This window comes from Pundamilia nyererei, unplaced genomic scaffold, assembly GCF_000239375.1.
Source record: "Pundamilia nyererei isolate P.nyererei 1_Seehausen unplaced genomic scaffold, PunNye1.0 scaffold00281, whole genome shotgun sequence".
Lineage (NCBI taxonomy): Eukaryota > Metazoa > Chordata > Actinopteri > Cichliformes > Cichlidae > Pundamilia > Pundamilia nyererei.
This window is the reverse complement of record NW_005187682.1, coordinates 638496-640919: the sequence shown is the minus strand read 5'-3', so window position 1 is coordinate 640919 and position 2424 is coordinate 638496. Positions and strand designations below refer to the sequence as shown.

At 45.1% G+C, this 2424-nt stretch overlaps 1 long non-coding RNA gene across 1 annotated transcript in view; it reads left to right on the top strand.

The window, feature by feature from the left end:
- Nucleotides 1–1581, top strand: part of LOC106456485 (uncharacterized) — a 4983-nt gene extending 3402 nt beyond the window's left edge. Inside the window, exon 2 of the long non-coding RNA XR_001290597.1 lies at nt 1489–1581. This is a non-coding gene — a long non-coding RNA (uncharacterized LOC106456485). The remainder of the gene's footprint in view (nt 1–1488) is intronic.
- The last annotated feature ends 843 nt before the right edge of the window (nt 1582–2424 follow it).

The following is a 2424-nucleotide window of genomic DNA, read 5'->3' as shown; positions in this document are numbered from 1 at the left end:
CCAATAACGGTGGTGTCATCTGCAAACTTGATTAGCTTGACAGACTGGTGGGTGGAGGTGCAGCAGTTGGTGTACAGGGAGAAGAGCAGAGGGGAAAGAACACAGCCCTGAGGGGAGCCGGTGCTGATGGTCCGGGAGTCCGAGACATTCTTCCCCAGCCTCACATGCTGCTTCCTGTCCGTCAATATGGCTGAGAAATCCCTCGGTAGGTAGAACGGTCTGTACTTGATGATCATAAGCTCCAGCAGAGCTGAACAGTGTTTGCAAGTCACAACAGCGTCACGACACCAGGCATTGGTGTAAACACAGAGTCCCCCTCCGCGAGCCTTATCCCCTTCAGCAAGAGCTCTGTATGCCCGTTAGCCAGTTGAGTTGAATGGCACTGTTGGGAATGTTATTGTTAAGCCCCACTCCCTCACTGACTTCAAAGTGGACTGAAGTAAGCGTACATGATCCAGTTGTCCAAGGAGCGCACTTTGGACAGTACGATGGTGGGAATAGTGGGTTTGTGTGGATTAGTCGCTAGCCTACTCCAGATGCCTCCGCACTTACCCCACTTCTGTCTCCTCTCGCACCGCCTGAAACGTTTCCACAGTGAGCGAGATCTAGTAGCGGGGGCCGCTGATGATAGATGCCTCCGAAGCAGTGTGCAGTTCCTCAGTGTGATTCGTAGCTCTTCCATGTGTGAAAAGTTTGTGGATTTGCTTCTGTTGATTTTGAGCAGGAGCTCACAACTGTAAGAGCATTTTTGTGAAAAAGAGCATAACAAAGACAGGAACACTGTTTTGTCGGGACGGAGAGCAGTCTGCGCCACCATCTTAAATTCTTACTCTGGATGGCATTACCTTAGCCTCCATTAACACTGTCAGGAACCTTGGAGTAATTTTTGACCAGGATATGTCCTTCAATGCACATATTAAACAAATATGTTGGATGACATATTTGATGTCATCCGACATATTGCTATTTCGGGAGATGTTATTGAGAGATGCTAAAAAGCTTGTTCATGCATTTATTACTGCATTTATTCCCATGATTCATTGAGTGTTTCTCACTCACTATGTGTTTAAACACGTCTCTGCATTCAAGCATAACTTATATTTATGTCTGGTCCCGCCCAATCCCAACTCTTTAATACGGACTTTTTCCCTCTCACTGTCGCAAAGCGCTTGATCATAGGGGGTCATAAAATTGTTGGGGTTTTCTCAGTTGTATTATTGTAGGGTCTACCTTAAAATCAAAGCACCTTGAGACAACTGATGTTGTGATTTGGCGCTGTATAAATCAATAAAATTCAGAGTTTTTTTCTCCAAATTTTCTCTTGTGTTTGTTTGAAGCTGCTTCCTGTTGGCTTCAGCTGTTTGGAGTTTCCATTTTCTAAAGTTCTACATTCTGAACCTTCTTCAGTTCTGAACAGTTTATGAAACACTGAATGATTTCAAGCACAAAATTTGTGTACTAAACTTACTTTTTTCATTCTTTATACAGATTGAAGCACTGTGGTTTGTCAGAGATCAGCTGTGATTATCTGGCAGCAGCACTGAAGTCCAACCCCTCCCATCTGAGAGAGCTGGACCTGAGTAAGAACAGCCTCCAGGATTCAGGGGTGAAGCAGCTGTGTCGTTTTCTGGAGAGTCCAGGATGTGGACTTGAAACTCTGAGGTCAGTCACCATGTTTTAGTTGTGCTGAGATGAATATGATGTGAAAGTTGTGCTGACACTAGACTACAGACATCAGGCTGATATTATACTGATCCACACTGAGGATCTTCATGGTAAAGTGTGTTTTCTTCTTCTTTGGTTTTGTTATTTGGAAGTTCGGAGCTTTTAAAAACTGGGACTTGTTTTTCTCTCATTTCTGTATGGGCAGGGCTCAGGCAGCTTCACCCACACAGTGACAATGAAGCAGGTGAAGAGTAGACTGGACTTCTTTAAGTTTCTTGAAGACGTTTCAACTCTTATCCGAGAAGCTTCTTCAGTTCTAATAGCAAATGGTGGAGAGTCCCAGATTTTAAGCCCTATGGGAGTGTCCCCCAAGAGGGACATGGACACCCTATTGATCCTCTACCTAATCACACGAGCCAAGGTGTGAAAACAGATGCGAGTCACAATCACCCAAGGTTTTGGGTGAACCCATAGTGAAACCTAGCCCCACCCTATCATGTGAGGTCCTGAGGCCCAGGATGTGAGTGGGCGTTAAGGCGTCTGGGAAGGGATTTCAAAACTGGATTATAGATGACAGACAGTTGGTGTCGTAAGCCCCGCCTTTGTTCAAAGGTGGTCGTTCACAGTGGACATACAGTGGGGCAAAAAAGTATTTAGTCAGCCACTGATTGTGCAAGTTCCCCCTCCTAAAATGATGACAGAGGTCAGTAATTTGCACCAGAGGTACACTTCAACTGTGAGAGACAGAATGTGAAAAAA